This window comes from Ambystoma mexicanum, assembly GCF_040938575.1.
Source record: "Ambystoma mexicanum isolate Mex_15411 chromosome 12 unlocalized genomic scaffold, UKY_AmexF1_1 Mex_chr12_unloc.2, whole genome shotgun sequence".
Taxonomy (NCBI): Eukaryota; Metazoa; Chordata; class Amphibia; order Caudata; family Ambystomatidae; genus Ambystoma; species Ambystoma mexicanum.
This window is the reverse complement of record NW_027182323.1, coordinates 1,618,939-1,631,757: the sequence shown is the minus strand read 5'-3', so window position 1 is coordinate 1,631,757 and position 12,819 is coordinate 1,618,939. Positions and strand designations below refer to the sequence as shown.

The 12,819-nt window shown below is 48.1% G+C and overlaps 3 non-coding genes across 3 annotated transcripts; 2 read left to right on the top strand and 1 right to left on the bottom strand.

Moving 5' to 3' along the window:
• The first annotated feature begins 6,549 nt into the window (after positions 1–6,549).
• Positions 6,550–6,621, top strand: TRNAA-UGC (transfer RNA alanine (anticodon UGC)). The gene has a single exon. It is a non-coding gene; the product is annotated as a tRNA-Ala (tRNA).
• A 4,544-nt stretch (positions 6,622–11,165) lies between these two features.
• TRNAQ-UUG (transfer RNA glutamine (anticodon UUG)) lies at positions 11,166–11,237 on the top strand. Its single transcript has one exon. It is a non-coding gene; the product is annotated as a tRNA-Gln (tRNA).
• Positions 11,238–11,533: 296 nt separating this feature from the next.
• On the bottom strand, positions 11,534–11,606 carry TRNAV-CAC (transfer RNA valine (anticodon CAC)). Its single transcript has one exon. It is a non-coding gene; the product is annotated as a tRNA-Val (tRNA).
• Positions 11,607–12,819: the final 1,213 nt, after the last annotated feature.

Below are 12,819 nucleotides of genomic sequence, written 5' to 3'. Positions count from 1 at the left end.
CGACGGCCGGGTTGCCGAGATCGAGACACGAGTGAGTACCACCAAGGATAACTTGAGCTCTCTAAGGGCGGAGGTCTCCACACTTTCTGGCCGTGTCGCCGAGGTTGAGAAAAAGAACGAGGACCTCGAATCACGCTGGAGACGTAACAACCTCCGCATTATCGGAGTACCCGAAGATGGCATAAAGGTACCCATGGAGGATTACTTAGAGTGCACTCTACTAAAATTGTTAGACTCCAAAACTCTCCCCATAGTTCGCGATCGAGAGAGCCCACCGTGCCCTCACTGCAAAGCCCAGACCGGGTGCACCACTACGACCCATTATAGGTAGAGTTCTAAACTTCCGTGACCGTGACGCCCTGCTCAGGCCGGCTAGAGCCAAGGGTGAACTCATTCTGGGCGCTGCCAGGATCCATCTATATCCTGATTTCTCGGTGGCAGTCCAACGTGAACGCAAAACCTTCCTGGCAGTAAAGAGGAGGCTTCGAGACCTGCAGGTCAAATACTCCATGTTATACCCCGCTAAATTGAGCATTGAACATTCCAACCAGGTCTACTTCTTCACAATCCCTGAGGAGGCCTCCAGATTTATCGATGAACATTTCCCCGGCTGACCCCCTTTTGAAACACACATTGTCAATGTTATGTTTATTGGCTGATTGTTCATGATTTGGGACTCCGACTTGGTACAGAAATGTCTACCCGGTGGATGAGCGTGAGAAGGGGCTGTCTTCCGCCTACTCGAGTTTTTCGGTCTATGACATGTATGTTCTGGTCCTTAGGGCTGGCCTCATAATCCCATGGGAGACTCTCGTAGTTATCACTGAACGCCTCTCTGGTTCAATTTCTCTCCGCAGCGCTCATCCACTGTTGCTAGTTTACTCTATTAGTTGCTGTTAAATTCAGTCACCTTCCTGGTCTAGTTGATTGATTAGGGGGCTACTTCCCCCATACGTGAGAAAATTGTTTCTATATTTTGCGATCATGCCCTTTCCACCCAGGTGGAGTCCTACCCGGGTGGCACAAGATGTCATCACTAGGCACCATGCTTATCCTTAAATTGCCTTCCGGTCCGGAGCACCGCCGCCAGGCCAGCTCACAGGCCCCCCGGCGTTGATGCCATTGGTTTGGATTTGGTTGTTTGGGCATGGGGTTGTCATTCCTCTGTTTGTTTGGGGGCGGGACGTCGGAGGGGGTGGGCGTTGTTGGGTTTTATGTTAAAAAAGGCTTGGTATCCACAGGGGAGGTAGAGTATGGGGCAATATTGTTCAGTTATTATTGCAAGGCTGATCAAATGGTGCACCGATCATGGGGAGCACCACCCCGTTAATCCGTCACTTCTAATGACCACCTCTGGACTGTCAACTGAGGATAACTTGACATTCATGAGTTGGAATGTGCGGGGGCTGGGAAACTATAAGAAGATGAAACAACTACAGCTTCAGGCCAAACGCCATTGGGTCAAAATACTGTTTTTACAAGAAACGCACGCCTACACCGAGTATTGTGAAAGATTTGCCAAAATGTGGGGCCCTCAGAGGTACTTTACTAATTATTCTACCCAAAGCCGGGGAGTTATGACTCTAATTCACAGGAGCCTTAAATGTAACCCCATATCTACACAGATCGACCCCCTGGGCAGATATGTGTTAGTCCATGGTAGTCTGCAGAATAAGGAGGTGGTCCTATTAAACATCTATGGATCCAATATCGACGACCTGGAGTTCTATTCACATCTCACGTCTCTCCTTGACAGCTTCCTGCTAACAATAATCCTCTGGGGAGGTGATTTTAATACGATATTTGACGTAGACCTTGACAGATACGGCTCCAGACCTCGCCGACTTTCCAAAGCAGCCTACACTACACTGTCATCTCTCCCCAGTCTTTCCCTGGTGGACGCATGGAGGCTTCTCTATCCCGACTCCCGCTCCTACTCCTTCTACTCTTCGGTGCATGACTCATATTCCTGAATCGATAGATGGCTAGTGTGTGACATACTTATAAGGAACATATCTCACCTATCGATCCTTCCCAGAACCCTCTCTGTTCATTCACCGGTGACTATTACCCTTTGTTGGGGCCCGGATCGTGACCGCAGCAGACACTGGATAATGAAACCTCACTCTCTCCTCGACCCCGTCTTCAGCTCAGAGCTGGAGACCGCCATTGAGGAGTTCTTCGAAATTAACACCAACACAGTGTCCTCACAGGCCACCCTCTGGGAATCTTTCAAAGCTTATATAAGAGGTATTGCCCTGTCTAAGGAGAACAGCATCCTTAAAACAATTCACAGAAATATTGCTGAAAGCAAAGCCATGCTGTCCGCACTGGAAGCTCAATGCTCGCTACACCAAACTCCGGAACTCCTGGCATCAATCGGTACGGAACTTGACACATTCCGTTTTCTTGCGGACCGCGAACTGAGGTTCCTGGACAGCCCGGGACTTGCGAGGAAATACGGCGAGTGTCAACGCCCAGGCCATCTTCTGGCCAGGCTTCTCCACCGAGAATTTGGTGCCCCTCCCATCCCTGGAGTGGAGAGACCCGATGGTACCCTAGCCACGTCCCTGCAAGATATTAACTCTGAATTCCTCTCTTTCTACGAATCCCTATATGCCAATGCAGACAATGTCCCGACAGGGGAGATCTAGTCTTCCCTAGATAAGCTTCCCCTCTCGATCCTCTCCCCTGAGACCATTGGATGTCTCGAGAATCCATTCACCACCGGGGAATTCTTGGATGCCATAGACTCACTCTCATCAGGGAAATCCCCAGGCTCAGATGGCATTCCCGTTGAATTCTATTAACACTTCAAATCACTCCTACTCCCTCGCCTAATGGCCCTCTGGGAGGAATCAGTGGAGGTAGGTCTGTTTCCCCCTTCGCTCTGTGAAGCCACAATAACCGTTTTGCTGAAGCCCGGTAAACCCCCCACTCAATGCTGCTCTTATAGTCCACTCTCGCTTATCAACGGGTACGCCAAATTACTAGCCCTACGCCTTGCCCCCTACATGCCGCATATCATTCACCCCGATCAAGCGGGATTTATTCCGGGACGCTCCACCTCTCTGAACCTGAGGCGTCTCTTCAACATTATAAGCAGGATTAACCCAAATCTGCATGCAGTAGCAGTGGCACTCGATATGCAAAAAGCCTTCGATTCTGTCTCGTGGGAGAATCTCTGGCGGGTTCTTAAAAAATGCAAATTCTGCCCCGCTTCCTTTCCTGGGTCGGGCTGCTGTACTCCAACCCAGTGGCCAGGGTTCGTACTGAGGACCGATGCTCCCCCCTTTTCCAAATAACTAGGGGCACTAGGCAGGGCTGTCCCTTCTCTCCTCTGGTCTTTGCCATAGAGATGGAACCTTTAGCGGACATAGTATCCCTGTATGCTGATGATGCCCTTCTCTTCATCCGTTCCCCCGACACCAATTTGGCTCCGATATTGGAAGATATCCTTTTTGGACAAGTTTCTGGCCTCAAAGTAAATTGCTCTAAATCTACCCTTTTGCCGCTCACTGCCTGCACACGCCCCCCTCCTGATACCCAGCGATTCACATGGGCCCAGTCAAGCTTTACCTACCTGGGCATAGTAGTGTCTCGCCGATTCGAACAGGTTTTTGAAGAGAACTACCAAAAATACCTCACTAGCCTTACGACAAAAGTCGCTGGAGTAGGCTCCCGATCTCACTTGCCGGCAGGATAGGGATACTAAAAATGGTAGTATTACCCCAGCTTCTGTACAGGTTCGCCAATATCCCCCAGTGGCCGAGCGGCTGGTTCTTCCGGGTGCTGACTCGTACCCTTAATACCTTTCTTTGGCACTCAGACATGGTCCGGCTTAAACTCAAGACCTTGACCATCCCGATGGAGGTTGGCGGCTTCGGTGCTCCTGACTTCCTTAAGTACTGGCTGGTGTCCCAACTCCAATACATTTCACACTTGTTTAAAACATTGGAACCCCCACCTCATGTCAGACTCGAAAAGCTATCGATCAGCGATCGTGATATTTGCTCCCTGGTTATCACGCCCATGCCGAGGGTATTAGACTCACTTGACCCGGCGGCCTCTACTTCTCTGGCCCTATCTAAAACATGGTAATTACTAGGCATCGCCCACCCCTTTCATGGTAACTTTCCACTTTGGAACTTCCTCCCGGAGGTCCCACATGTACCTCCCGTCATCGTTCGCCGGTGGGCAGAGCCTGGATATGAACAACTATGGGACTTCTTCGAACAGGGTAACTTCATAGAGTGGCCAGATCTTCCACTGTCCTTGAAGCGGAGACCATCCGCTTGGCTTCAGTAGTCACCCCTCCGGAAAATCCTTAAACACAAATACCCCAGTTTCCCAGTGCTGCCACCTGATGAACCTGCAGTTACGGAGCTTACCTCTCCCACCCCCATGAGGGGCAAAGTTTCCAGACTCTACACCCTGGTACAGGCTAGATCGGCCCCTACATTTACCAAGTTAAGACATACCTGGGGGGATGACCTTGGTCTCGAAATCACAGATGAACGATGGGCCCGAATGTGTGCATGTATTCATCAGGTATCCTTTAACTCCCGCTTTAAATTGATCCAATTCAAGGTGCACCACAGATACCACTACACCCCGAGCAGACTACACCACATTTCAAATGACTTGTCCCCAAGGTGCCCCAGGTGTGGCTGCGACAACGCTGGCTATATCCACATGATTTGGTCCTGCCCCCGTCTCACTCAATTTTGGAGCGCAGTATGTGCTACTATGTCAGCTATCCTCGATCACCCTATTACCCTATCCCCAATGAGTTGTCTTTTCCATGACTTTTCTGAGCTCCGCTGAGATTCCAAAAACCTGGCTGGACTTTGCATGCCACTTGCTGTACGCTCTATTTTACTCTGCTGGCTTCGGCCTACCACACCCACCCATGCACAGTGGCTCAGGGCGGTCACATGGGCATCGGACACCGAAGAATCCTGGGCTATACAACAGCCAACCCACTAAAGACCCAGAGATGTTTGGTCAAGGTTTCGTTCATACATGGCTCCCATTGATTCTGCCTCGGACTCTACATCTCCAGTCCTCTCCCCCTGCTATTCCCGCACAACCTCCGGAATTGTTCACTCACTGCCCCCACACCCACCTTGGATGTCTGCCACATGTGCACAAACTGGTTTTGAATTTGCTTTATATGTTTGTATTACCTGCATTGCTCTGATTATACTTGTCCTGTATGTAGCTCACCTGTTCCTGTGCTGCCAAGCTAAATAAATAAAAGTAAAAAAATAAATAAAAAAAAGATAACTTGGTGGATGGGACAGAGAGGAAGAGGATGTGGGCAGCGGCAGACCCTAGACGGGCCTGCCACCTCCCCTCACTCACCTAAGTGTGCCAGCACTGAGAGGCAGACACTGTTGCCACCTAGATCCTTTATTACTTTGGGCTATTAGGTGGCACCCACCTATATGCTGAAACTATTGCATTAGAGTCCAGATCGGGGAAAAAGGCATCTGAGGAGGGAACCAAAGCTTGTAAGTGTTGTTTAGTTATTTGCCCACCCATTGACTGCCATGGCCATGTGGCCATTCCCACCCAGTCCTGCCCCTCCAGACCCAAAACTCCTAATTATGGGAACTCTTTGAGTTAACTTTAATCAAGACTTACCATCTAGCTTTGCACTCGAAATGTCTGCCAGTGTTTTTTCAAAGCAGTCTTCTGAGGGCTAATGTCTTAATTGCAGGAGTAAAGTGCCACCGGTGTAATTAAAATGTCGTAACCAAGTCTACATTCACAAGCACCATGCGTGTCCTTCACTGAAGTCTTGATAAAAACATGCATTGACAAAGCCTACTGTGATGGCTTGTGTTTTAAGATTTAAGTATTAGACGTTTGCCGGCACTATTATTAGATACCCAGGTACACACACCATTTTGCTGCTGGTACCATCAGTGGCCAGTTAATACCACTAGGGTGGTGCCTGGCAAGTGCCTTTCCCAGGCCTAGATAAAAGTCCAAACTGTTGGCATTGCCAGTGCTTGTTTAAAAGCAGCAGCACATGGTGCCAAGCAGTCACGTGGTGGTGCTTTGCTATTGGATCGGCCCTCTGTGGCACAACACCAGTGACACATATTCCTGCTAGTGAAGCCAGCTGTAATCCCTGAAAATCGATATTCTGCGGACAGAGATAAAACAGAAGAAAGATTGTGGGAAGTTCGCTCTATACCAGGTGATGAGAATGTGGTGGCAAACGAAAGCCTGACACATTCCTTCTGATTTCTGTGGCGAGGCGAAAGAGGAAACATCCCAAAGTAGAACAGAGATAGAGAATGAAAACAGTTCCCACATACAAAAAACTCCGTGCCGACTCTAACATTAGTGGAACGTTATCGTAAAGGGATGTAGCACAGCCACCAGCAGTCCCTATAGCAGAAACAATCTCGGTCCTGCATCGATTATCACTTTCGATTTCACTGCCGAACCTTTTCTACAAACTAGATTTCATTTGCAGAATTACTGGGCCGAGGGTCGGACGGCACAGATATTACGATGGTGTGTTTTAGGTGAGGGGATGTAGCTCAGTGGTAGAGCGCATGCTTTGCATGTATGAGGCCCCGGGTTCAATCCCCGGCATCTCCAGGTGCATATATTTTTTGGGGTACGCATGAACGCCAACATTTAAAGGATATACTGTTACATCCTCTTTGGGTTTCTGGTAAAGAGGACTATAATTTTATGTCGCATCTCACTACATTGAACATATTCCGTCGCTCACGTTTCAAGACTATCCTTCTTGTGACTAGTTCACATTACCAGACTGGGGCCCTGTCTAGACAACAAACAGCCGGAGCTGCCTCAGCAATACCGCGAATGGGGTTCACAGTAAACAAAACCCCTGGAGAGATGGTGACTGACAAATATAGATAGCATAGAACAAAGTGATCATGGGAAGCAGCAGCAGCAGGCAGGATTGGGCAGGCAAACATTCCACGTGACTTCTCTGAAGTGCCTCGAAGGAGTTCTTTAAAAGGGAAAAATAGAATTCATTAAATGTTTTCTTTAAAAATAGCTGTAAATTATCATAACCTATTCGTTGATGTGTTTTTTTTAAACTTTGTTTCAACGCTCTTAACATGTACATAGTCAAAGTAAAACTGTGCACTTGATTCGCCGCCGTCTGCAAGCAGTAGTACATTCATTTCAGCATACGGCAATACATAACGCCTCACTGTGGCAGTGCACAAGGATCTTATAGCATAGCACAGGCATGTTTTATTGCATGTATGTATTGTGTTTTGTATGGCACAAACCTTGCTGGGGCATAACAGAAAATTTTACATTCGGGGTGACGAAATGACTATTGCTCTGTAGGAGCACAGGGGTGAGTAGTGTCCAAAACACCTACTCAGCCCCAGACTGCTACTAAACCAGCAATGAGCGCAGTCATAAAGGGGAAGCCGACACACCCGACAGGTATACCCCCTATGCCTCTTTTGGTAACTGTGGCAAAGGGCAGTCTAAATTCTTTCTGAGGCGTTTGAGCTGTTACATTTGCACACAAACACCAATAGTATGGTGGTACCAACATGAATAAATGCCCAACCAAGGTTCTACAAAAACAGGAACTTTAGGAAATACGTACAGTGCATACAACAAATTAAAAACAATAAAGACCCACCTCTCTAAAGGAAACGGAGAGAATACACACTATGGGAATAAAGGGGCATTCAGTGTGAAGACAGGGGTGCTGGCCAATGATTTTAGCAGCACATTTCAATGTTCAAGGATATGTCTTTTAAATGGCTAAGAAAGGTGGCTTAAAAGTTACTGAGGTGCCGAGGCAGACAAGGGGGACAAAGATTCTTCAAATGCGCATGTCTATTGTGATTGGGGCTCAGCAGCATCGAGTCAGGCTTATTGGAGCTCTTTCTGGATCGAGTCAGTGTCAAGCCGTTTCAATTGGTGGTCCCACGAGATCATGGGCGCTGAGACAGGTTGAGTCCGCTCGAAGTGCTCAAATGGTACAGTGCAGACTTTTCAAAAATGATTGGCTAGATTGCGCAAGCTGGTCACCCCAAATGTGCCCTTGGGTGGGTTAGATAGTAGAGCTTGCCTCTGCCCTGAAGCCTTCTGTCTTCAGCTCTATGGCAGAGAACTTTGGTATAAACTAACCATTCCCAACACATTTCCAATGAATCCTTCCTCTCCTTCTTCTGAGAATCCAAAGATGAATCAACTGAGGACCACATTTCCTGCCTTTATAAAGGCAACATTCTACAGCAGATTGGCCCAAAACAAGAATGTAGTCAGTGTCCAATCCAGGCTGCTATGACATGTGTACCTTGTCTTCCAATGTCATATATAGAGTGCCTGTGTCTGCAGAGAGTGGGGAGAGGGAAGGATGCGTAGGGAGGCCTGACAGAATCCAAAACAGTAAAACCCCTCTCTTGACCTAAGCCTGATCTCGTGGTACTCTAACTGCACCCACTATCCATGTCTGCATGCTTCAAAATGACTCTGGTGATCGACACCCTAATGTGACAGTGGCTTTGTCATATCAGGGCTGCCGGTGAAACACTCTTTCGCAGGGGACCTCCCGGTAGAGAGTTCCAGTACGCTGATGGGAGGTGTTAACATCTTCAGAGGCATAATAAGAAGAGCTTCCTGGGACAAGGTCCCACATGGATTGCCGGGTGGAGGTCAGAGAGCCGCTACTGGGTGAAGAGTGACCCCCAGAGACAATAATAACCCATCTGGGGGGGAACGATGTGGCACAGCTGGGAAGAAGGCAGCTGCTTAAGGAAATGTGCGCCACGTTCTGGGCATTGAGCGAGGAAGGGGGCGCTTGTGGACTCATATGGCCAGAATCGTGCCCAGATAAATATGGAGGGGTGCAAATTCACACATGGCTGTGGAGAAGTGCCAGAAAAAATGGAATATGGACATGACAAAGTTTTGCAGGGGAGCATGTTTCTCAATGTTTAGGGATGGCCTAATAAATTGGGGTGTACCAGGATACTACGATAAAGATGGGGTTGACCTATCTCAGGTGGGCTCAGACATATTATTGAATTTTAACGACGGATTGAGAGAGCATGGTTTTATTAAAAGAAAAAAAGAAGAAGCAAAGAGGAGGAGGATGGGGGCAGCGAAGGGGCGACAACCCCTTCTGGCCGTTGCGGCCAGTCAAAAGTAGTACAATGTTGAAAAGAGAGCTGATGGCATTAGAATGAGCTGGGTGCTGGAGGACAGAAGTGTTGAAGCACGTACGCTACTGATCGTCTGTGTGGACTTGCATGTTGAATATTAATATTTTGTAAATAATTATGCCTGGGCTTAATTTGTTATGGGCTTCAGGCGAGGATAAATGCCAGGCCAACAGCAGGTTAAAGCTCGGGATGAGGGCATAGCAGCACCCGACGTCATATGTTAGAGAGATGGCACACCCACCCTGAAAGGGGGGCATGAGGGCACCAGGCAATAACATAGTGGAGGGCCAAGGCCCCTCCAACTCCAATTCACAGGGCGGCAAACACAAGGGTCACAAAGCAAAGGTAACCCAGGTGGAGAAAGGCAGCAGGACAGGAAGGGGTGGCTGTCCCGAGGGAGAGGGACTCACGATTGGAAGGGCAAGGTCTTCTTCACACCTTCCAGGTGACTTCAGAGACCCGGGGGCCATTTTGTTTATGTCTTGTCAGCGATGGATGTCACACCAACGATCGAGCAGAGAAACATCCTCTTTACAGAGGAAATGACCATGAGCAATTAGCCCCGTGTTTAGCCTAACACGGCAGGTGGACACATAGGGCTGGAAAAAGAGCAGCCCCCGTTTGCAGTTTCCAGCCCCGGCTGGTGAAAAGAATTAGATAATGTCACTCCCCACAGCCCAAAACCAGAGATACACAATTCGTCCTGAGCGGGAGGTTCAGGAAGGTTGCAGGAGTGAGACCTGGATTTTGGAAACAGTTAAATATTTTCAGCTGCCAGTCCCCAGCCCTGGCCTGCAGGCCCACACCATGTGATCACGGTCCGGCAGGTCTCGCTGGTCTGGGCCTCCTGCATCAGCATGGTGCCCTGGGTCCGCCCAGGCCACCCTCCACCCAGGATGCTCCCGGCATCCACAGTGCCCCCGGCACCTCAAGCCCATGTCCCCATGGGCCATCATGGTCCCGGCCTGCAACAATAGTAAGTTCGGGTGATCCTGGCAAACTACCAAGGTGCTGGCTCCCCCAGCACGTGAGAGGCCGGCAGTGTGTCCACCTGCGGCCCCCCAACAGTTAAGTACATTCCAAATATGTAAATGTCACACATACATAGACTGAAAACTTGGCAGCTGGGCAAGGGGGTGGGGGTGTCCCAAGAATGCTGAATCTCTACTGGAACAAGATGTGGGGCTTTAAGGAGGCTCAGCAGGCATGGTTCAAAGGGAGGCTGGCTCTTTACTGAAACATATGGGGTACGTGCCTGGGATCTTCACTCCGTTTTGAACCAAGCAATGGGTTCTAGTGAGATTGCCTTTGTGCTAGACCAATGGGTGGGCACTGGGGCAGCCTGGTGTACTCGGCAGAAGAGCCAACAACCCAGTCCACCCCAGCAAGAGTCTTTTCAACTATTCCTTACATTATTCCTATTTCATTGTAGTAAGGCCAACACATCATACTGTTGTGTATAATCCACACTCATACAATCATATCAATCTTTCACAAGCTGTAAAATTCGAAATGTTCAGAGACTGTGCTAGATACTAAATTGCCTAATCTCACTTGGAGATATGGTAATTGAGGAGAAAACCCAAGAGTCTTTTCTGAACAGAGCCCAATGCAACAGCCATTTCAAGTCATTTTCCAGAATGGCATCATGACGGCAATGGGGAATTAACATAATTTTCCAGGCCTGTATTCTATGAGTGGTCCAAAGGCAAGAAAGAGTCATGAAATCCCATGCAGGTGAGATGGTAAGGTGCATATGTTAAGGGGTTTCAACCTCTGCTCAGTGCTCCCTGAGGTACTCATTCTCCGTGACAAGCTCTTTACAAAGACATAAGTATAATACAAAGTCCCAATGATTAAGAATTACTGATATCGGGAAAGGGTGCATTAGGCTATCATAAATCTCGTAGTACTGCAGATTTCAGGGCACCTGTGCTTAGCTAAAAATTAGGGGTACCGTGGCACTAAGTGTATGGTTCCATGGTGTAATGGTTAGCACTCTGGACTTTGAATCCAGCGATCCGAGTTCAAATCTCGGTGGAACCTCACATTTTTCACTGAAATGAGACGCTTTTCGGAATCTCAATTTTATTTCCCTTTATTTCATTCATTCCCGCTCCTAGTATTTACAATTCGAATACATCATGAACGAAAGTCGGTCTTAGTTTCGTCTGACTTTATTTTGTTCCGTGTTCTTTACATACTATCACTATAAAAAATGTAATCTGTATTAATTTTGCTACTAAATAGTTTTTAAAATAGTGTTCGTTCATATCACGTTGTGCATATGGACTTCACTATGGAAGATGAAAAGTGAGGATTAAAGAGGCTTTCGCTAAAAGTGTTTCCGCCCGGTTTCGAACCGGGGACCTTTCGCGTGTGAGGCGAACGTGATAACCACTACACTACGGAAACGGAACTGTACGTGTGCTTTTCTTTCCCATTATTATGATAGCGCATGGAAGGGGGTGCTGAAGCACGGCATATCAACACAGTAACATTTTAGCCAGCTGGCTCCTTCCATGCCAGTGAAGTCAGACAGATCATTGTACACTGGATTAAACTTGCGACCAAGATCCCGTTAATATATATGTCTTACTCCATGGACACTCCCCATCTTTTGAAGTTTTAAAGGAATGTATTGTTTCATTTTGAGTGCCCCAAATCAATCCAAAATCCTTTGTAAACGTGGATCTGTCTCCAGTGCTGCATCAACCACCTGTGCCCGCACCTGGCACAGGTGAGTGTCCCTGTATTAGATCACTACCACCACCTATGCACCTCATACCATGCGCCACACACCTGAACGATTTATCAGCAACAGAAGAGATATTGTTTTCCCTGGAAAATGCAATGCCCAGAGAGCCACATGAATTTGAATCACACACCCAAAGAGGACGACACATAGGGGGCCCAGTATGACACAGGGGGCGCAGGATGGCGGCTATAGCACAGCAGTGCACGTGCCAGAGGAAGACAGAGAGAAGCACGTGGATGCGGTGCTTTAAAGACATGCATCCTGTTTGAGCTTCCAGCATCACATAGACTCAATAGACAGCTGTGTGACTGTCTCCCAGGTGTCCTCTGCCATGTGTTGGTTTGGGGCTCTGCCGATGCAATTACCACAGAGCAGCCAGAAGGCACCCCAGTAACTCAGCAGCCCAGGAACGCCATTGGTTGAATGTCATCACTTGTCTCAGAGAAAATGAATATCGTTAGAGGGCTTGAGCATGCGTGTGTGAAGTGTATTTCTGGTTGTGCATATTGTGACCAACCCTACAGATGTATCAACCTGTGACCGATAATGGCATTTTAACGAGTTGGTTGCAAGAGGGTGCCTGGGCAGTATGGCTGTGTGCTGGCCACAGCAGGCCTGAGCAATCTTATGCAAGGGAATTGTCTTTATTATTGTTATTTAGTATTGTGAACACTTTTCCCGCCCAAAAGGAACCAGAGGGCAATTTCCAGAGAAATAGAGAACTGCAACATACACGTACTAAATAATCACAAATACAGTAATTTCTTAATAAATCCAAAACATCCAATTGCAATTCAAGCTGCAGGAGCACTCCTCAAAAAGTCTTTTAAAACATGGTGGACGAGAATTCAGAGTGCACGGTAACAGTGC